Source organism: Capricornis sumatraensis, chromosome 20, assembly GCF_032405125.1.
Source record: "Capricornis sumatraensis isolate serow.1 chromosome 20, serow.2, whole genome shotgun sequence".
NCBI lineage: Eukaryota > Metazoa > Chordata > Mammalia > Artiodactyla > Bovidae > Capricornis > Capricornis sumatraensis.
The window spans coordinates 3,122,352-3,144,499 of record NC_091088.1 but is presented as its reverse complement, the minus strand read 5'-3'; positions in this window follow the sequence as shown (position 1 = coordinate 3,144,499).

Here is a 22,148-nt window from a genome sequence, read left to right as displayed (position 1 = left end):
GTGCAGGGCAAAGAGGTTCCTCTGGAATGGACTGAGACATCTGGGGGACTCGTGGAATGGTGGTACGACCATGGAGTTCCTCTCGCCTTTCCTGTTGAGAGTGCCACCTCTTGAGATGCGACGGGAACGCCGGGAATTCTTTCCCGTTGAAAGCAGGGAAAGGATCCCTCATTTCGAGCCACGAGTGGGAAACGGGGCTCCTCTGGATGTGGGCGGGACCATCGTGCTTCCTCTCGAGTGGAGACGGGTATGGCGGTGAACTTCTTGAGTTGCAGCAAGGGTGTGAAAGACCCTTTCGAAGTCCCAGAGGTTAGGTGTCATTAGTCTCCAGACGCCTCATCGGAAATAGGCCTCATCTCGCCTGGAAGGGAGAACTTCCTGGATTTTCTCGAGTTGCGGCAGGTGTTCTCGAGTTACGACGGGGACCTCAGGGACCCGCCCTGGTGGCCTCAGGAGAGGCCAGTCCCCATGCGAGTTGCTAGGGGGCCTCTCGGGATTCCTCTCCCGTCGATACCGGGGTCAAAAACCTTGTGTGGAGTCAGGGCCGGAACCGAGGATTCCTCTCAGGGGCTGACATGGATCTTTGGGTACTTCTGGAGTCTCCCCAGGGGAGTCAGGCCTCGTCTCGAGTCGGGGCATGCACGTGCGCTTTACTTCCAGGCTGTAGCAGCAATGTCACGCTTCCCGTCGCGTGGATCAAAGGATCTGTGGTTTTCCCTCGAGGCTTTCCCACAGGGCTGTCCCACGTGCCACCGTGGTGTGAGTCGATCCTCGGCGTGAAAGATGAGCCAGTGCAGGGCAAAGAGGTTCCTCTGGAATGGACTGAGACATCTGGGGGACTCTTGGAATGGTGGTACGACCATGGAGATCCTCTCGCCTTTCCTGTTGAGAGTGCCTCCTCTTGAGATGCGACGGGAACGCCGGGAATTCTTTCCCGTTGAAAGCAGGGAAAGGATCCCTCATCTCGAGCTACGAGGGGGAAACGGGGCTCCTCTGGATGTGGGCGGGACCATCGTGCTTCCTCTCGAGTGGAGACGCATATGGCGGTGAACTTCTTGAGTTGCAGCAAGGGTGTGAAAGACCCTTTCGAAGTTCCAGAGTTTAGGTGTCATTAGTCTCCAGACGCCTCATCGGAAATAGGCCTCATCTCGCCTGGAAGGGAGAACTTCCTGGATTTTCTCGAGTTGCGGCAGGTGTTCTCGAGTTACGACGGGGACCTCAGGGACCCGCCCTGGTGGCCTCAGGAGAGGCCAGTCCCCATGGGAGTTGCTAGGGGGCCTCTCGGGATTCCTCTCCCGTCGATACCGGGGCCAAAAACCTTGTGTGGAGTCAGGGGCGGAACCGAGGATTCCTCTCAGGGGCTGACATGGATCTTTGGGTATTTCTGGAATCTCCCCAAGGGAGTCAGGGCTCGTCTCGAGTTGGGGCATGCACGTACGCTTTCCTTCCAGGCTGTAGCAGCAATGTCACGCTTCCCGTCGCGTGGATCAAAGGATCTGTGGTTTTCCCTCGAGGCTTTCCCTCGAGGCTTTCCCACAGGGCTGTCCCACGTGCCTCCGTGGTGTGAGTCGATCCTCGGCGTGAAAGATGAGCCAGTGCAGGGCAAAGAGGTTCCTCTGGAATGGACTGAGACATCTGGGGGACTCTAGGAATGGTGGTAGGACCATGGAGTTCCTCTCGCCTTTCCTGTTGAGAGTGCCTCCTCTTGAGATGCGACGGGAACGCCGGGAATTCTTTCCCATTGAAAGCAGGGAAAGGATCCCTCATCTCGAGCTACGAGGGGGAAACGGGGCTCCTCTGGATGTGGGCGGGACCATCGTGCTTCCTCTCGAGTGGAGACGGGTATGGCGGTGAACTTCTTGAGTTGCAGCAAGGGTGTGAAAGACCCTTTCGAAGTTCCAGAGGTTAGGTGTCATTAGTCTCCAGACGACTCATCGGAAATAGGCCTCATCTCGCCTGGAAGGGAGAACTTCCTGGATTTTCTCGAGTTGCGGCAGGTGTTCTCGAGTTATGACGGGGACCTCAGGGACCCGCCCTGGTGTCCTCAGTAAAGGCCAGTCCCCATGCGAGTTGCTAGGGTGCCTCTCGGGATTCCTCTCCCGTCGATACCGGGGCCAAAAACCTTGTGTGGAGTCAGGGCCGGAACCGAGGATTCCTCTCAGGGGCTGACATGGATCTTTGGGTATTTCTGGAGTCTCCCCAGGGGAGTCAGGCCTCGTCTCGAGTGGGGGCATGCACGTGTGCTTTCCTTCCAGGCTGTAGCAGCAATGTCACGCTTCCCGTGGCGTGGATCAAAGGATCTGTGGTTTTCCCTCGAGGCTTTCCCTCGAGGCTTTCCCACAGGGCTGTCCCACGTGCCACCGTGGTGTGAGTCGATCCTTGGCGTGAAAGATGAGCCAGTGCAGGGCAAAGAGGTTCCTCTGGAATGGACTGAGACATCTGGGGGACTCTTGAAATGGTGGTACGACCATGCAGTTCCTCACGCCTTTCTTGTTGAGAGTGCCTCCTCTTGAGATGCGACGGGAACGCCGGGAATTCTTTCCCGTTGAAAGCAGGGAAAGGATCCCTCATCTCGAGCTACGAGGGGGAAACGGGGCTCCTCTGGATGTGGGCGGGACCATCGTGCTTCCTCTCGAGTGGAGACGGGTATGGCGGTGAACTTCTTGAGTTGCAGCAAGGGTGTGAAAGACCCTTTCGAAGTTCCAGAGGTTAGGTGTCATTAGTCTCCAGACGCCTCATCGGAAATAGGCCTCATCTCGCCTGGAAGGGAGAAATTCCTGGATTTTCTCCAGTTGCGGCAGGTGTTCTCGAGTTACGACGGGAACCACAGGGACCCGCCCTGATGGCCTCAGGAGAGGCCAGTCCCCATGCGAGTTGCTAGGGGGCCTCTCGGGATTCCTCTACCGTCGATACCGGCGCCAAAAACCTTGTGTGGAGTCAGGGCCGGAACCGAGGATTCCTCTCAGGGGCTGACATGGATGTTTGGGTACTTCTGGAGTCTCCCCAGGGGAGTCAGGCCTCGGCTCGAGTGGGGGCATGCACGTGCGCTTTCCTTCCAGGCTGTAGCAGCAATGTCACGCTTCCCGTGGCGTGGATCAAAGGATCTGTGGTTTTCCCTCGAGGCTTTCCCTCGAGGCTTTCCCACAGGGCTGTCCCACGTGCCACCGTGGTGTGAGTCGATCCTCGGCGTGAAAGATGAGCCAGTGTACGGCAAAGAGGTTCCTCTGGAATGGACTGAGACATCCGGGGGACTCTTGGAATGGCGGTACGACCATGGAGTTCCTCTCGCCTTTCCTGTTGAGAGTGCCTCCTCTTGAGATGTGACGGGAAGGCCGGGAATTCTTTGCGTTGAAAGCAGGGAAAGAATCCCTCATCTCGAGCTTCGAGGGGGAAACGGGTCTCCTCTCGATGTGGGCGGGACCATCGTGCTTCCTCTCGAGTGGAGACGGGTATGGCGCTGAACTTCTTGAGTTGCAGCAAGGGTGTGAAAGACCCTTTCGAAGTTCCAGAGGTTAGGTGTCATTCGTCTCCAGACGCATCATCGGAAATAGGCCTCATCTCGCCTAGAAGGGAGAATTTCCTGGATATTCTCGAGTTGTGGCAGGTGTTCTCGAGTTATGACGGGGACCACAGGGACCCGCCCTGGTGTCCTCAGTAAAGGCCAGTCCCCATGCGAGTTGCTAGGGTGCCTCTCGGGATTCCTCTCCCGTCGATACCGGGGCCAAAAACCTTGTCTGGAGTCAGGGCCGGAACCGAGGATTCCTCTCAGGGGCTGACATGGATCTTTGGGTATTTCTGGAGTCTCCCCAGGGGAGTCAGGCCTCGTCTCGAGTGGGGGCATGCACGTGTGCTTTCCTTCCAGGCTGTAGCAGCAATGTCACGCTTCCCGTGGCGTGGATCAAAGGATCTGTGGTTTTCCCTCGAGGCTTTCCCACAGGGCTGTCCCACGTGCCACTGTGGTGTGAGTCGACTTCTCCGTGAAAGATGAGCCAGTGCAGGGCAAAGAGGTTCCTCTGGAATGGAATGAGACATCTGGGGGACTCTTGGAATGGTGGTACGGCCATGGAGTTCCTCTCGCCTTTCCTGTTGAGAGTGCCTCCTCTTGAGATGCGACGGGAACGCAGGAATTCTTTCCTGTTGAAAGCAGGGAAAGGATCCCTCATCTCGATCTCCGAGGGGGAAACGGGGCTCCTCTGGATGGGGGCGGGACCATCGTTCTTCCTCTCGAGTGGAGACGGGTATGGCGGTGAACTTCTTGAGTTGCAGCAAGGGTGTGAAAGACCCTTTCGAAGTTCCAGAGGTTAGGTGTCATTAGTCTCCAGACGCCTCATCGGAAATAGGCCTCATCTCGCTGGAAGGGAGAACTTCCTGGATTTTCTCGAGTTGCGGCAGGTGTTCTCGAGTTACGACGGGGACCTCAGGGACCCGCCCTGGTGGCCTCAGGAGAGGCCAGTCCCCATGCGAGTTGCTAGGGGCCCTCTCGAGATTCCTCTCCCGTCGATACCGGGGCCAAAAACCTTGTGTGGAGTCAGGGCCAGAACCGAGGATTCCTCTCAGGGGCTGACATGGATCTTTGGGTACTTCTGGAGTCTCCCCAGGGGAGTCAGGCTCGTCTCGAGTGGGGGCATGCACGTGCGCTTTCCTTCCAGGCTGTAGCAGCAATGTCACGCTTCCCGTCGCGTGGATCAAAGGATCTGTGGTTTTCCCTCGAGGCTTTCCCTCGAGGCTTTCCCACAGGGCTGTCCCACGTGCCACCATGGTGTGAGTCGATCCTCGGCGTGAAAGATGAACCAGTGCAGGGCAAAGAGGTTCCTCTGGAATGGACTGAGACATCTGGGGGACTCGTGGAATGGTGGTACCACCATGGAGTTCCGCTCGCCTTTCCTGTTGAGAGTGCCTCCTCTTGAGATGCGTCAGGAACGCCGGGAATTCTTTGCTTTGAAAGCAGTGAAAGGATCCCTCATCTCGAGCTACGAGGGGGAAACGGGGCTCCTCTGGATGTGGGCGGGACCATCGTGCTTCCTCTCGAGTGGAGACGGGTATGGCGGTGAACTTCTTGAGTTGCAGCAAGGGTGTGAAAGACCCTTTCGAAGTTCCAGAGGTTAGGTGTCATTAGTCTCCAGACGCCTCATCGGAAATAGGCCTCATCTCGCCTGGAAGGGAGAAATTCCTGGATTTTCTCGAGTTGCGGCAGGTGTTCTCGAGTTACGACGGGAACCACAGGGACCCGCCCTGATGGCCTCAGGAGAGGCCAGTCCCCATGCGAGTTGCTAGGGGGCCTCTCGGGATTCCTCTCCCGTCGATACCGGGGCCAAAAACCTTGTCTGGAGTCAGGGCCGGAACCGAGGATTCCTCTCAGGGGCTGACATGGATGTTTGGGTACTTCTGGAGTCTCCCCAGGGGAGTCAGGCCTCGGCTCGAGTGGGGGCATGCACGTGCGCTTTCCTTCCAGGCTGTAGCAGCAATGTCACGCTTCCCGTGGTGTTGATCAAAGGATCTGTGGTTTTCCCTCGAGGCTTTCCCTCGAGGCTTTCCCACAGGGCTGTCCCACGTGCCACCGTGGTGTGAGTCGATCCTCGGCGTGAAAGATGAGCCAGTGCAGGGCAAAGAGGTTCCTCTGGAATGGACTGAGACATCTCGGGGACTCTTGGAATGGTGGTACGACCATGGAGTTCCTCTCGCCTTTCCTGTTGAGAGTGCCTCCTCTTGAGATGTGACGGGAACGCCGGGAATTCTTTGCGTTGAAAGCAGGGAAAGGATCCCTCATCTCGAGCTACGAGGGGGAAACGGGGCTCCTCTGGATGTGGGCGGGACCATCGTGCTTCCTCTCGAGTGGAGACGGGTATGGCGGTGAACTTCTTGAGTTGCAGCAAGTGTGTGAAAGACCCTTTCGAAGTTCCAGAGGTTAGGTGTCATTAGTCTCCAGACGCCTCATCGGAAATAGGCCTCATCTCGCCTGCAAGGGAGAACTTCCTTGATTTTCTCGAGTTGCGGTAGGTGTTCTCGAGTTACGACGGGGACATCAGGGACCCGCCCTGGTTGCCTCAAGAGGCCAGTCCCCATGCGATTTGCTACGGGGCCTCTCGGGATTCCTCTCCCGTCGATACCGGGGCCAAAAACCTTGTGTGGAGTCAGGGCCGTAACCGAGGATTCCTCTCAGGGGCTGACATGGATCTTTGGGTACTTCTGGAGTCTCCCCAGGGGAGTCAGGCCTCGTCTCGAGTGGGGGCATGCACGTGCGCTTTCCTTCCAGGCTGTAGCAGCAATGTCACGCTTCCCGTGGCGTGGATCAAAGGATCTGTGGTTTTCCCTCGAGGCTTTCCCACAGGGCTGTCCCACGTGCCACCGTGGTTTGAGTCGATCCTCGGCGTGAAAGATGAGCCAGTGCAGGGCAAAGAGGTTCCTCTGGAATGGACTGAGACATCTGGGGGACTCTTGGAATGGTGGTACGACCATGGAGTTCCTCTCGCCTTTCCTGTTGAGAGTGCCTCCTCTTGAGATGCGACGGTAACGCCGGGAATTCTTTCCCGTTGAAAGCAGGGAAAGGATCCCTCATCTCGAGCTACGAGGGGGAAACGGGGCTCCTCTGGATGTGGGCGGGACCATCGTGCTTCCTCTCGAGTGGACACGGGTATGGCGGTGAACTTCTTGAGTTGCAGCAAGGTTGTGAAAGACCCTTTCGAAGTTCCAGAGGTTAGGTGTCATTAGTCTCCAGACGCCTCATCGGAAATAGGCCTCATCTCGCCTGGAAGGGAGAACTTCCTGGATTTTCTCGAGTTGCGGCAGGTGTTCTCGAGTTACGACGGGGACCTCAGGGACCCGCTCTGGTGGCCTCAGGAGAGGCCAGTCCCCATGCGAGGTGCTAGGGGGCCTATCGGGATTCCTCTCCCGTCGATACCGGGGCCAAAAACCTTGTGTGCAGTCAGGGCCGGAACCGAGGATTCCTCTCAGGGGCTGACATGGATCTTTGGGTACTTCTGGAGTCTCCCCAGGGGAGTCAGGCCTCGTCTCGAGTGGGGGCATGCACGTGCGCTTTCCTTCCAGGCTGTAGCAGCAATGTCACGCTTCCCGTCGCGTGGATCAAAGGATCTGTGGTTTTCCCTCGAGGCTTTCCCACAGGGCTGTCCCAAGTGCCACCGTGGTGTGAGTCGATCCTCGGCGTGAAAGATGAGCCAGTGCAGGGCAAAGAGGTTCCTCTGGAATGGACTGAGACATCTGGGGGACTCTTGGAATGGTGGTACGATCATGGAGTTCCTCTCGCCTTTCCTGTTGAGAGTGCCTCCTCTAGCGATGCGACGGGAACGCCGGGAATTCTTTCCCGTTGAAAGCAGGGAAAGGATCCCTCATCTCGAGCTACGAGGGGGAAACGGGGCTCCTCTGGATGTGGGCGGGACCATCGTGCTTCCTCTCGAGTGGAGAAGCATATGGCGGTGAACTTCTTGAGTTGCAGCAAGGGTGTGAAAGACCCTTTCGAAGTTCCAGAGTTTAGGTGTCATTAGTCTCCAGACGCCTCATCGGAAATAGGCCTCATCTCGCCTGGAAGGGAGAACTTCCTGGATTTTCTCGAGTTGCGGCAGGTGTTCTCGAGTTACGACGGGGACCTCAGGGACCCGCCCTGGTGGCCTCAGGAGAGGCCAATCCCCATGGGAGTTGCTAGGGGGCCTCTCGGGATTCCTCTCCCGTCGATACCGGGGCCAAAAACCTTGTGTGGAGTCAGGGGCGAAACCGAGGATTCCTCTCAGGGGCTGACATGGATCTTTGGGTATTTCTGGAGTCTCCCCAAGGGAGTCAGGGCTCGTCTCGAGTTGGGGCATGCACGTGCGCTTTCCTTCCAGGCTGTAGCAGCAATGTCACGCTTCCCGTCGCATGGATCAAAGGATCTGTGGTTTTCCCTCGAGGCTTTCCCTCGAGGCTTTCCCACAGGGCTGTCCCACGTGCCACCGTGGTGTGAGTCGATCCTCGGCGTGAAAGATGAGCCAGTGCAGGGCAAAGAGGTTCCTCTGGAATGGACTGAGACATCTGGGGGACTCGTGGAATGGTGGTACGACCATGGAGTTCCTCTCGCCTTTCCTGTTGAGAGTGCCACCTCTTGAGATGCGACGGGAACGCCGGGAATTCTTTCCCGTTGAAAGCAGGGAAAGGATCCCTCATTTCGAGCCACGAGTGGGAAACGGGGCTCCTCTGGATGTGGGCGGGACCATCGTGCTTCCTCTCGAGTGGAGACGGGTATGGCGGTGAACTTCTTGAGTTGCAGCAAGGGTGTGAAAGACCCTTTCGAAGTCCCAGAGGTTAGGTGTCATTAGTCTCCAGACGCCTCATCGGAAATAGGCCTCATCTCGCCTGGAAGGGAGAACTTCCTGGATTTTCTCGAGTTGCGGCAGGTGTTCTCGAGTTACGACGGGGACCTCAGGGACCCGCCCTGGTGGCCTCAGGAGAGGCCAGTCCCCATGCGAGTTGCTAGGGGGCCTCTCGGGATTCCTCTCCCGTCGATACCGGGGTCAAAAACCTTGTGTGGAGTCAGGGCCGGAACCGAGGATTCCTCTCAGGGGCTGACATGGATCTTTGGGTACTTCTGGAGTCTCCCCAGGGGAGTCAGGCCTCGTCTCGAGTCGGGGCATGCACGTGCGCTTTACTTCCAGGCTGTAGCAGCAATGTCACGCTTCCCGTCGCGTGGATCAAAGGATCTGTGGTTTTCCCTCGAGGCTTTCCCACAGGGCTGTCCCACGTGCCACCGTGGTGTGAGTCGATCCTCGGCGTGAAAGATGAGCCAGTGCAGGGCAAAGAGGTTCCTCTGGAATGGACTGAGACATCTGGGGGACTCTTGGAATGGTGGTACGACCATGGAGATCCTCTCGCCTTTCCTGTTGAGAGTGCCTCCTCTTGAGATGCGACGGGAACGCCGGGAATTCTTTCCCGTTGAAAGCAGGGAAAGGATCCCTCATCTCGAGCTACGAGGGGGAAACGGGGCTCCTCTGGATGTGGGCGGGACCATCGTGCTTCCTCTCGAGTGGAGACGCATATGGCGGTGAACTTCTTGAGTTGCAGCAAGGGTGTGAAAGACCCTTTCGAAGTTCCAGAGTTTAGGTGTCATTAGTCTCCAGACGCCTCATCGGAAATAGGCCTCATCTCGCCTGGAAGGGAGAACTTCCTGGATTTTCTCGAGTTGCGGCAGGTGTTCTCGAGTTACGACGGGGACCTCAGGGACCCGCCCTGGTGGCCTCAGGAGAGGCCAGTCCCCATGGGAGTTGCTAGGGGGCCTCTCGGGATTCCTCTCCCGTCGATACCGGGGCCAAAAACCTTGTGTGGAGTCAGGGGCGGAACCGAGGATTCCTCTCAGGGGCTGACATGGATCTTTGGGTATTTCTGGAATCTCCCCAAGGGAGTCAGGGCTCGTCTCGAGTTGGGGCATGCACGTACGCTTTCCTTCCAGGCTGTAGCAGCAATGTCACGCTTCCCGTCGCGTGGATCAAAGGATCTGTGGTTTTCCCTCGAGGCTTTCCCTCGAGGCTTTCCCACAGGGCTGTCCCACGTGCCTCCGTGGTGTGAGTCGATCCTCGGCGTGAAAGATGAGCCAGTGCAGGGCAAAGAGGTTCCTCTGGAATGGACTGAGACATCTGGGGGACTCTAGGAATGGTGGTAGGACCATGGAGTTCCTCTCGCCTTTCCTGTTGAGAGTGCCTCCTCTTGAGATGCGACGGGAACGCCGGGAATTCTTTCCCATTGAAAGCAGGGAAAGGATCCCTCATCTCGAGCTACGAGGGGGAAACGGGGCTCCTCTGGATGTGGGCGGGACCATCGTGCTTCCTCTCGAGTGGAGACGGGTATGGCGGTGAACTTCTTGAGTTGCAGCAAGGGTGTGAAAGACCCTTTCGAAGTTCCAGAGGTTAGGTGTCATTAGTCTCCAGACGACTCATCGGAAATAGGCCTCATCTCGCCTGGAAGGGAGAACTTCCTGGATTTTCTCGAGTTGCGGCAGGTGTTCTCGAGTTATGACGGGGACCTCAGGGACCCGCCCTGGTGTCCTCAGTAAAGGCCAGTCCCCATGCGAGTTGCTAGGGTGCCTCTCGGGATTCCTCTCCCGTCGATACCGGGGCCAAAAACCTTGTGTGGAGTCAGGGCCGGAACCGAGGATTCCTCTCAGGGGCTGACATGGATCTTTGGGTATTTCTGGAGTCTCCCCAGGGGAGTCAGGCCTCGTCTCGAGTGGGGGCATGCACGTGTGCTTTCCTTCCAGGCTGTAGCAGCAATGTCACGCTTCCCGTGGCGTGGATCAAAGGATCTGTGGTTTTCCCTCGAGGCTTTCCCTCGAGGCTTTCCCACAGGGCTGTCCCACGTGCCACCGTGGTGTGAGTCGATCCTTGGCGTGAAAGATGAGCCAGTGCAGGGCAAAGAGGTTCCTCTGGAATGGACTGAGACATCTGGGGGACTCTTGAAATGGTGGTACGACCATGCAGTTCCTCACGCCTTTCTTGTTGAGAGTGCCTCCTCTTGAGATGCGACGGGAACGCCGGGAATTCTTTCCCGTTGAAAGCAGGGAAAGGATCCCTCATCTCGAGCTACGAGGGGGAAACGGGGCTCCTCTGGATGTGGGCGGGACCATCGTGCTTCCTCTCGAGTGGAGACGGGTATGGCGGTGAACTTCTTGAGTTGCAGCAAGGGTGTGAAAGACCCTTTCGAAGTTCCAGAGGTTAGGTGTCATTAGTCTCCAGACGCCTCATCGGAAATAGGCCTCATCTCGCCTGGAAGGGAGAAATTCCTGGATTTTCTCCAGTTGCGGCAGGTGTTCTCGAGTTACGACGGGAACCACAGGGACCCGCCCTGATGGCCTCAGGAGAGGCCAGTCCCCATGCGAGTTGCTAGGGGGCCTCTCGGGATTCCTCTACCGTCGATACCGGCGCCAAAAACCTTGTGTGGAGTCAGGGCCGGAACCGAGGATTCCTCTCAGGGGCTGACATGGATGTTTGGGTACTTCTGGAGTCTCCCCAGGGGAGTCAGGCCTCGGCTCGAGTGGGGGCATGCACGTGCGCTTTCCTTCCAGGCTGTAGCAGCAATGTCACGCTTCCCGTGGCGTGGATCAAAGGATCTGTGGTTTTCCCTCGAGGCTTTCCCTCGAGGCTTTCCCACAGGGCTGTCCCACGTGCCACCGTGGTGTGAGTCGATCCTCGGCGTGAAAGATGAGCCAGTGTACGGCAAAGAGGTTCCTCTGGAATGGACTGAGACATCCGGGGGACTCTTGGAATGGCGGTACGACCATGGAGTTCCTCTCGCCTTTCCTGTTGAGAGTGCCTCCTCTTGAGATGTGACGGGAAGGCCGGGAATTCTTTGCGTTGAAAGCAGGGAAAGAATCCCTCATCTCGAGCTTCGAGGGGGAAACGGGTCTCCTCTCGATGTGGGCGGGACCATCGTGCTTCCTCTCGAGTGGAGACGGGTATGGCGCTGAACTTCTTGAGTTGCAGCAAGGGTGTGAAAGACCCTTTCGAAGTTCCAGAGGTTAGGTGTCATTCGTCTCCAGACGCATCATCGGAAATAGGCCTCATCTCGCCTAGAAGGGAGAATTTCCTGGATATTCTCGAGTTGTGGCAGGTGTTCTCGAGTTATGACGGGGACCACAGTGACCCGCCCTGGTGTCCTCAGTAAAGGCCAGTCCCCATGCGAGTTGCTAGGGGGCCTCTCGGGATTCCTCTCCCGTCGATACCGGGGCCAAAAACCTTGTCTGGAGTCAGGGCCGGAACCGAGGATTCCTCTCAGGGGCTGACATGGATCTTTGGGTATTTCTGGAGTCTCCCCAGGGGAGTCAGGCCTCGTCTCGAGTGGGGGCATGCACGTGTGCTTTCCTTCCAGGCTGTAGCAGCAATGTCACGCTTCCCGTGGCGTGGATCAAAGGATCTGTGGTTTTCCCTCGAGGCTTTCCCACAGGGCTGTCCCACGTGCCACTGTGGTGTGAGTCGACTTCTCCGTGAAAGATGAGCCAGTGCAGGGCAAAGAGGTTCCTCTGGAATGGAATGAGACATCTGGGGGACTCTTGGAATGGTGGTACGGCCATGGAGTTCCTCTCGCCTTTCCTGTTGAGAGTGCCTCCTCTTGAGATGCGACGGGAACGCAGGAATTCTTTCCTGTTGAAAGCAGGGAAAGGATCCCTCATCTCGATCTCCGAGGGGGAAACGGGGCTCCTCTGGATGGGGGCGGGACCATCGTTCTTCCTCTCGAGTGGAGACGGGTATGGCGGTGAACTTCTTGAGTTGCAGCAAGGGTGTGAAAGACCCTTTCGAAGTTCCAGAGGTTAGGTGTCATTAGTCTCCAGACGCCTCATCGGAAATAGGCCTCATCTCGCTGGAAGGGAGAACTTCCTGGATTTTCTCGAGTTGCGGCAGGTGTTCTCGAGTTACGACGGGGACCTCAGGGACCCGCCCTGGTGGCCTCAGGAGAGGCCAGTCCCCATGCGAGTTGCTAGGGGCCCTCTCGAGATTCCTCTCCCGTCGATACCGGGGCCAAAAACCTTGTGTGGAGTCAGGGCCAGAACCGAGGATTCCTCTCAGGGGCTGACATGGATCTTTGGGTACTTCTGGAGTCTCCCCAGGGGAGTCAGGCTCGTCTCGAGTGGGGGCATGCACGTGCGCTTTCCTTCCAGGCTGTAGCAGCAATGTCACGCTTCCCGTCGCGTGGATCAAAGGATCTGTGGTTTTCCCTCGAGGCTTTCCCTCGAGGCTTTCCCACAGGGCTGTCCCACGTGCCACCGTGGTGTGAGTCGATCCTCGGCGTGAAAGATGAGCCAGTGCAGGGCAAAGAGGTTCCTCTGGAATGGACTGAGACATCTGGGGGACTCGTGGAATGGTGGTACGACCATGGAGTTCCTCTCGCCTTTCCTGTTGAGAGTGCCACCTCTTGAGATGCGACGGGAACGCCGGGAATTCTTTCCCGTTGAAAGCAGGGAAAGGATCCCTCATTTCGAGCCACGAGTGGGAAACGGGGCTCCTCTGGATGTGGGCGGGACCATCGTGCTTCCTCTCGAGTGGAGACGGGTATGGCGGTGAACTTCTTGAGTTGCAGCAAGGGTGTGAAAGACCCTTTCGAAGTCCCAGAGGTTAGGTGTCATTAGTCTCCAGACGCCTCATCGGAAATAGGCCTCATCTCGCCTGGAAGGGAGAACTTCCTGGATTTTCTCGAGTTGCGGCAGGTGTTCTCGAGTTACGACGGGGACCTCAGGGACCCGCCCTGGTGGCCTCAGGAGAGGCCAGTCCCCATGCGAGTTGCTAGGGGGCCTCTCGGGATTCCTCTCCCGTCGATACCGGGGTCAAAAACCTTGTGTGGAGTCAGGGCCGGAACCGAGGATTCCTCTCAGGGGCTGACATGGATCTTTGGGTACTTCTGGAGTCTCCCCAGGGGAGTCAGGCCTCGTCTCGAGTCGGGGCATGCACGTGCGCTTTACTTCCAGGCTGTAGCAGCAATGTCACGCTTCCCGTCGCGTGGATCAAAGGATCTGTGGTTTTCCCTCGAGGCTTTCCCACAGGGCTGTCCCACGTGCCACCGTGGTGTGAGTCGATCCTCGGCGTGAAAGATGAGCCAGTGCAGGGCAAAGAGGTTCCTCTGGAATGGACTGAGACATCTGGGGGACTCTTGGAATGGTGGTACGACCATGGAGATCCTCTCGCCTTTCCTGTTGAGAGTGCCTCCTCTTGAGATGCGACGGGAACGCCGGGAATTCTTTCCCGTTGAAAGCAGGGAAAGGATCCCTCATCTCGAGCTACGAGGGGGAAACGGGGCTCCTCTGGATGTGGGCGGGACCATCGTGCTTCCTCTCGAGTGGAGACGCATATGGCGGTGAACTTCTTGAGTTGCAGCAAGGGTGTGAAAGACCCTTTCGAAGTTCCAGAGTTTAGGTGTCATTAGTCTCCAGACGCCTCATCGGAAATAGGCCTCATCTCGCCTGGAAGGGAGAACTTCCTGGATTTTCTCGAGTTGCGGCAGGTGTTCTCGAGTTACGACGGGGACCTCAGGGACCCGCCCTGGTGGCCTCAGGAGAGGCCAGTCCCCATGGGAGTTGCTAGGGGGCCTCTCGGGATTCCTCTCCCGTCGATACCGGGGCCAAAAACCTTGTGTGGAGTCAGGGGCGGAACCGAGGATTCCTCTCAGGGGCTGACATGGATCTTTGGGTATTTCTGGAATCTCCCCAAGGGAGTCAGGGCTCGTCTCGAGTTGGGGCATGCACGTACGCTTTCCTTCCAGGCTGTAGCAGCAATGTCACGCTTCCCGTCGCGTGGATCAAAGGATCTGTGGTTTTCCCTCGAGGCTTTCCCTCGAGGCTTTCCCACAGGGCTGTCCCACGTGCCTCCGTGGTGTGAGTCGATCCTCGGCGTGAAAGATGAGCCAGTGCAGGGCAAAGAGGTTCCTCTGGAATGGACTGAGACATCTGGGGGACTCTAGGAATGGTGGTAGGACCATGGAGTTCCTCTCGCCTTTCCTGTTGAGAGTGCCTCCTCTTGAGATGCGACGGGAACGCCGGGAATTCTTTCCCATTGAAAGCAGGGAAAGGATCCCTCATCTCGAGCTACGAGGGGGAAACGGGGCTCCTCTGGATGTGGGCGGGACCATCGTGCTTCCTCTCGAGTGGAGACGGGTATGGCGGTGAACTTCTTGAGTTGCAGCAAGGGTGTGAAAGACCCTTTCGAAGTTCCAGAGGTTAGGTGTCATTAGTCTCCAGACGACTCATCGGAAATAGGCCTCATCTCGCCTGGAAGGGAGAACTTCCTGGATTTTCTCGAGTTGCGGCAGGTGTTCTCGAGTTATGACGGGGACCTCAGGGACCCGCCCTGGTGTCCTCAGTAAAGGCCAGTCCCCATGCGAGTTGCTAGGGTGCCTCTCGGGATTCCTCTCCCGTCGATACCGGGGCCAAAAACCTTGTGTGGAGTCAGGGCCGGAACCGAGGATTCCTCTCAGGGGCTGACATGGATCTTTGGGTATTTCTGGAGTCTCCCCAGGGGAGTCAGGCCTCGTCTCGAGTGGGGGCATGCACGTGTGCTTTCCTTCCAGGCTGTAGCAGCAATGTCACGCTTCCCGTGGCGTGGATCAAAGGATCTGTGGTTTTCCCTCGAGGCTTTCCCTCGAGGCTTTCCCACAGGGCTGTCCCACGTGCCACCGTGGTGTGAGTCGATCCTTGGCGTGAAAGATGAGCCAGTGCAGGGCAAAGAGGTTCCTCTGGAATGGACTGAGACATCTGGGGGACTCTTGAAATGGTGGTACGACCATGCAGTTCCTCACGCCTTTCTTGTTGAGAGTGCCTCCTCTTGAGATGCGACGGGAACGCCGGGAATTCTTTCCCGTTGAAAGCAGGGAAAGGATCCCTCATCTCGAGCTACGAGGGGGAAACGGGGCTCCTCTGGATGTGGGCGGGACCATCGTGCTTCCTCTCGAGTGGAGACGGGTATGGCGGTGAACTTCTTGAGTTGCAGCAAGGGTGTGAAAGACCCTTTCGAAGTTCCAGAGGTTAGGTGTCATTAGTCTCCAGACGCCTCATCGGAAATAGGCCTCATCTCGCCTGGAAGGGAGAAATTCCTGGATTTTCTCCAGTTGCGGCAGGTGTTCTCGAGTTACGACGGGAACCACAGGGACCCGCCCTGATGGCCTCAGGAGAGGCCAGTCCCCATGCGAGTTGCTAGGGGGCCTCTCGGGATTCCTCTACCGTCGATACCGGCGCCAAAAACCTTGTGTGGAGTCAGGGCCGGAACCGAGGATTCCTCTCAGGGGCTGACATGGATGTTTGGGTACTTCTGGAGTCTCCCCAGGGGAGTCAGGCCTCGGCTCGAGTGGGGGCATGCACGTGCGCTTTCCTTCCAGGCTGTAGCAGCAATGTCACGCTTCCCGTGGCGTGGATCAAAGGATCTGTGGTTTTCCCTCGAGGCTTTCCCTCGAGGCTTTCCCACAGGGCTGTCCCACGTGCCACCGTGGTGTGAGTCGATCCTCGGCGTGAAAGATGAGCCAGTGTACGGCAAAGAGGTTCCTCTGGAATGGACTGAGACATCCGGGGGACTCTTGGAATGGCGGTACGACCATGGAGTTCCTCTCGCCTTTCCTGTTGAGAGTGCCTCCTCTTGAGATGTGACGGGAAGGCCGGGAATTCTTTGCGTTGAAAGCAGGGAAAGAATCCCTCATCTCGAGCTTCGAGGGGGAAACGGGTCTCCTCTCGATGTGGGCGGGACCATCGTGCTTCCTCTCGAGTGGAGACGGGTATGGCGCTGAACTTCTTGAGTTGCAGCAAGGGTGTGAAAGACCCTTTCGAAGTTCCAGAGGTTAGGTGTCATTCGTCTCCAGACGCATCATCGGAAATAGGCCTCATCTCGCCTAGAAGGGAGAATTTCCTGGATATTCTCGAGTTGTGGCAGGTGTTCTCGAGTTATGACGGGGACCACAGGGACCCGCCCTGGTGTCCTCAGTAAAGGCCAGTCCCCATGCGAGTTGCTAGGGTGCCTCTCGGGATTCCTCTCCCGTCGATACCGGGGCCAAAAACCTTGTCTGGAGTCAGGGCCGGAACCGAGGATTCCTCTCAGGGGCTGACATGGATCTTTGGGTATTTCTGGAGTCTCCCCAGGGGAGTCAGGCCTCGTCTCGAGTGGGGGCATGCACGTGTGCTTTCCTTCCAGGCTGTAGCAGCAATGTCACGCTTCCCGTGGCGTGGATCAAAGGATCTGTGGTTTTCCCTCGAGGCTTTCCCACAGGGCTGTCCCACGTGCCACTGTGGTGTGAGTCGACTTCTCCGTGAAAGATGAGCCAGTGCAGGGCAAAGAGGTTCCTCTGGAATGGAATGAGACATCTGGGGGACTCTTGGAATGGTGGTACGGCCATGGAGTTCCTCTCGCCTTTCCTGTTGAGAGTGCCTCCTCTTGAGATGCGACGGGAACGCAGGAATTCTTTCCTGTTGAAAGCAGGGAAAGGATCCCTCATCTCGATCTCCGAGGGGGAAACGGGGCTCCTCTGGATGGGGGCGGGACCATCGTTCTTCCTCTCGAGTGGAGACGGGTATGGCGGTGAACTTCTTGAGTTGCAGCAAGGGTGTGAAAGACCCTTTCGAAGTTCCAGAGGTTAGGTGTCATTAGTCTCCAGACGCCTCATCGGAAATAGGCCTCATCTCGCTGGAAGGGAGAACTTCCTGGATTTTCTCGAGTTGCGGCAGGTGTTCTCGAGTTACGACGGGGACCTCAGGGACCCGCCCTGGTGGCCTCAGGAGAGGCCAGTCCCCATGCGAGTTGCTAGGGGCCCTCTCGAGATTCCTCTCCCGTCGATACCGGGGCCAAAAACCTTGTGTGGAGTCAGGGCCAGAACCGAGGATTCCTCTCAGGGGCTGACATGGATCTTTGGGTACTTCTGGAGTCTCCCCAGGGGAGTCAGGCTCGTCTCGAGTGGGGGCATGCACGTGCGCTTTCCTTCCAGGCTGTAGCAGCAATGTCACGCTTCCCGTCGCGTGGATCAAAGGATCTGTGGTTTTCCCTCGAGGCTTTCCCTCGAGGCTTTCCCACAGGGCTGTCCCACGTGCCACCATGGTGTGAGTCGATCCTCGGCGTGAAAGATGAACCAGTGCAGGGCAAAGAGGTTCCTCTGGAATGGACTGAGACATCTGGGGGACTCGTGGAATGGTGGTACCACCATGGAGTTCCTCTCGCCTTTCCTGTTGAGAGTGCCTCCTCTTGAGATGCGTCAGGAACGCCGGGAATTCTTTGCTTTGAAAGCAGTGAAAGGATCCCTCATCTCGAGCTACGAGGGGGAAACGGGGCTCCTCTGGATGTGGGCGGGACCATCGTGCTTCCTCTCGAGTGGAGACGGGTATGGCGGTGAACTTCTTGAGTTGCAGCAAGGGTGTGAAAGACCCTTTCGAAGTTCCAGAGGTTAGGTGTCATTAGTCTCCAGACGCCTCATCGGAAATAGGCCTCATCTCGCCTGGAAGGGAGAAATTCCTGGATTTTCTCGAGTTGCGGCAGGTGTTCTCGAGTTACGACGGGAACCACAGGGACCCGCCCTGATGGCCTCAGGAGAGGCCAGTCCCCATGCGAGTTGCTAGGGGGCCTCTCGGGATTCCTCTCCCGTCGATACCGGGGCCAAAAACCTTGTCTGGAGTCAGGGCCGGAACCGAGGATTCCTCTCAGGGGCTGACATGGATGTTTGGGTACTTCTGGAGTCTCCCCAGGGGAGTCAGGCCTCGGCTCGAGTGGGGGCATGCACGTGCGCTTTCCTTCCAGGCTGTAGCAGCAATGTCACGCTTCCCGTGGTGTTGATCAAAGGATCTGTGGTTTTCCCTCGAGGCTTTCCCTCGAGGCTTTCCCACAGGGCTGTCCCACGTGCCACCGTGGTGTGAGTCGATCCTCGGCGTGAAAGATGAGCCAGTGCAGGGCAAAGAGGTTCCTCTGGAATGGACTGAGACATCTCGGGGACTCTTGGAATGGTGGTACGACCATGGAGTTCCTCTCGCCTTTCCTGTTGAGAGTGCCTCCTCTTGAGATGTGACGGGAACGCCGGGAATTCTTTGCGTTGAAAGCAGGGAAAGGATCCCTCATCTCGAGCTACGAGGGGGAAACGGGGCTCCTCTCGATGTGGGCGTGACCATCGTGCTTCCTCTCGAGTGGAGACGGGTATGGCGGTGAACTTCTTGAGTTGCAGCAAGGGTGTGAAAGACCCTTTCGAAGTTCCAGAGGTTAGGTGTCATTTGTCTCCAGACGCCTCATCGGAAATAGGCTTCATCTCGCCTGGAAGGGAGAACTTCCAGGATTTTCTCGAGTTGCGGCAGGTGTTCTCGAGGTACGACGGGGACCTCAGGGACCCGCCCTGGTCGCCTCAGGGGAGGCCAGTACCCATGCGAGTTGCTAGGGGGCCTCTCGGGATTAATCTCCCGTCGATACCGGGGCCAAAAACCTTGTGTGTAGTCAGGGCCGGAACCGAGGATTCCTCTCAGGGGCTGACATGGATGTTTGGGTACTTCTGGAGTTTCCCCAGGTGAGTCAGGCCTCGTCTCGAGTGGGGGCATGCACGTGCGATTTCCTTCCAGGCTGTAGCAGCAATGTCACGCATCCCGTCGAGTGGAGTAATGGATCTGTGGTTTTCCATCGAGGCTTTCCCACAGGGCTGTCCCACGTGCCACCGTGGTGTGAGTCGATCCTCGGCGTGAAAGATGAGCCAGTGCAGGGCAAAGAGGTTCCTCTGGAATGGACTGAGACATCTGGGGGACTCTTGGAATGGTCGTACGACCATGGAGTTTCTCTCGCCTTTCCTGTTGAGAGTGCCTCCTCTTGAGATGCGACGGGAACGCCGGGAATTCTTTCCCGTTGAAAGCAGGGAAAGGATCCCTCATCTCGAGCTACGAGGGGGAAACGGGGCTCCTCTGGATGTGGGCGGGACCATCGTGCATCCTCTCGAGTGGAGACGGGTATGGCGGTGAACTTCTTGAGTTTCAGCAAGGGTGTGAAAGACCCTTTCGAAGTTCCAGAGGTTAGGTGTCATTAGTCTCCAGACGCCTCATCGGAAATAGGCCTCATCTCGCCTGGAAGGGAGAACTTCCTGGATTTTCTGGAGTTGCGGCAGGTGTTCTCGAGTTACGACGGGGACCTCAGGGACCCGCCCTGGTGGCCTCAGGAGAGGCCAGTCCCCATGCGAGTTGCTAGGGGGCCTCTCGGAATTACTCTCCCGTCGATACCGGGGCCAAAAACCTTGTGTAGAGTCAGGGCCGGAACCGAGGATTACTCTCAGGGGCTGACATGGATCTTTGGGTACTTCTGGAGTCTCCCCAGGGGAGTCAGGCCTCGTCTCGAGTGGGGGCATGCACGTGCGCTTTCCTTCCAGGCTGTAGCAGCAATGTCACGCTTCCCGTCGCGTGGATCAAAGGATCTGTGATTTTCCATCGAGGCTTTCCCACAGGGCTGTCCCACGTGCCACCGTGGTGTGAGTCGATCCTCGGCGTGAAAGATGAGCCAGTGCAGGGCAAAGAGGTTCCTTTGGAATGGACTGAGACATCTGGGGGACTCTTGGAATGGTGGTACGACCATGGAGTTCCTCTCGCCTTTCCTGTTGAGAGTGCCACCTCTTGAGATGCGTCAGGAACGCCGGGAATTCTTTGCTTTGAAAGCAGTGAAAGGATCCCTCATCTCGAGCTACGAGGGGGAAACGGGGCTCCTCTGGATGTGGGCGGGACTATCGTGCTTCCTCTCGAGTGGAGACGGGTATGGCGGTGAACTTCTTGAGTTGCAGCAAGGGTGTGAAAGACCCTTTCGAAGTTCCAGAGGTTAGGTGTCATTAGTCTCCAGACGCCTCATCGGAAATAGGCCTCATCTCGCCTGGAAGGGAGAAATTCCTGGATTTTCTCGGGTTGCGGCAGGTGTTCTCGAGTTACGACGGGGACCTCAGGGACCCGCCCTGGTGGCCTCAGGAGAGGCCAGTCCCCATGCGAGTTGCTAGGGGGCCTCTCGGGATTCCTCTCCCGTCGATACCGGGGCCAAAAACCTTGTGTAGAGTCAGGGCCGGAACCGAGGATTCCTCTCAGGGGCTGACATGGATCTTTGGGTACTTCTGGAGTCTCCCCAGGGGAGTCAGGCCTCGTCTCGAGTGGGGGCATGCACGTGCGCTTTCCTTCCAGGCTGTAGCAGCAATGTCAGGCTTCCCGTCGCGTGGATCAAAGGATCTGTGATTTTCCATCGAGGCTTTCCCACAGGGCTGTCCCACGTGCCACCGTGGTGTGAGTCGATCCTCGGCGTGAAAGATGAGCCAGTGCAGGGCAAAGAGGTTCCTCTGGAATGGACTGAGACATCTGGGGGACTCTTGGAATGGTGGTACGACCATGGAGTTCCTCTCGCCTTTCCTGTTTAGAGTGCCACCTCTTGAGATGCGTCAGGAACGCCGGGAATTCTTTGCTTTGAAAGCAGTGAAAGGATCCCTCATCTCGAGCTACGAGGGGGAAACGGGGCTCCTCTGGATGTGGGCGGGACCATCGTGCTTCCTCTCGAGTGGAGAACTTCTTGAGTTGCAGCAAGGGTGTGAAAGACCCTTTCGAAGTTCCAGAGGTTAGGTGTCATTAGTCTCCAGACGCCTCATCGGAAATAAGCCTCATCTCGCCTGGAAGGGAGAACTTCCTGGATTTTCTCGAGTTGCGGCAGGTGTTCTCGAGTTACGACGGGGACCTCAGGGACCCGCCCTGGTGGCCTCAGGAGAGGCCAGTCCCCATGCGAGTTGCTGGGAGGCCTCTCGGGATTCCTCTCCCGTCGATACTGGGGCCAAAAACCTTGTGTGGAGTCAGGGCCGGAACCGAAAATTCCTCTCAATGGCTGACATGGATCTTTGGGTACTTCAGGAGTCTCCCCAGGGGAGTCAGGCCTCGTCTCGAGTGGGGGCATGCACGTGCGCTTTCCTTCCAGGCTGTAGCAGCAATGTCACGCTTCCCGTCGCGTGGATCAAAGGATCTGTGGTTTTCCCTCGAGGCGTTCCCTCGAGGCTTTCCCACAGGGCTGTCCCACGTGCCACCGTGGTGTGAGTCGATCCTCGGCGTGAAAGATGAGCCAGTGCAGGGCAAAGAGGTTCCTCTGGAATGGACTGAGACATCTGGGGGACTCTTGGAATGGTGGTACGACCATGGAGTTCCGCTCGCCTTTCCTGTTGAGAGTGCCACCTCTTGAGATGCGACGGGAACGCCGGGAATTCTTTCCCGTTGAAAGCAGGGAAAGGATCCCTCATCTCGAGCTACGAGGGGGAAACGGGGCTCCTCTGGATGTGGGCGGGACCATCGTGCTTCCTCTCGAGTGGAGACGGGTATGGCGGTGAACTTCTTGAGTTGCAGCAAGGGTGTGAAAGACCCTTTCGAAGTTCCAGAGGTTAGGTGTCATTAGTCTCCAGACGCCTCATCGGAAATAGGCCTCATCTCGCCTGGAAGGGAGAACTTCCTGGATTTTCTCGAGTTGTGGCAGGTGTTCTCGAGTTACGACGGGGACCTCAGGAACCCGCCCTGGTGGCCTCAGGAGAGGCCAGTCCCCATGCGAGTTGCTGGGAGGCCTCTCGGGATTCCTCTCCCGTCGATACCGGGGCCAAAAACCTTGTGTGGAGTCAGGGCCGGAACCGAGAATTCCTCTCAAGGGCTGACATGGATCTTTGGGTACTTCTGGAGTCTCCCCAGGGGAGTCAGGCCT